General features: G+C 33.2%; 1 protein-coding gene across 1 annotated transcript in view; it reads left to right on the plus strand.

The window, feature by feature from the left end:
* Positions 1-397, plus strand: part of LOC119587811 (mediator of RNA polymerase II transcription subunit 19-like) — a gene marked incomplete in the record, with an annotated part of 5,868 nt that overhangs the window by 4,397 nt on the left and 1,074 nt on the right.

The raw sequence follows: 397 nt of genomic DNA on the forward strand, positions 1-397 counted from the left end.
AGATTGTGATATTTATAAGGAACCTAAAAATGATGTTTTGGTGATTTTCATATAGTGTATCCATCAGTACCACATGCTGTTGTGCTCTTACATTTATGTTTATACTCATTATGCATTTATTGCCATGCAGATTTCAATTTTTTTGGAGGGATTAATGTCCCTTTGCCCCTCTACTTCTTATATGGCGCCCTATATGAAAATTAGTTTTGAATTGGCATGGGAGATGTTAAAATAGTTTGATGGCAATATTTTCGTGAGGGTCTGTTAGTCATACCCAAGAGGGAAGAAAGTATTATAGTTTTCCATGCTAAAATATAGTTATTAAGGCAAGGAAAGTTGTTAGGAAGATAGCTAATGTAATCAGCATATTCTGCATAATCAGGAACATTCTTATTAG

This window comes from Penaeus monodon, chromosome 23 (genome assembly GCF_015228065.2).
Source record: "Penaeus monodon isolate SGIC_2016 chromosome 23, NSTDA_Pmon_1, whole genome shotgun sequence".
NCBI lineage: Eukaryota > Metazoa > Arthropoda > Malacostraca > Decapoda > Penaeidae > Penaeus > Penaeus monodon.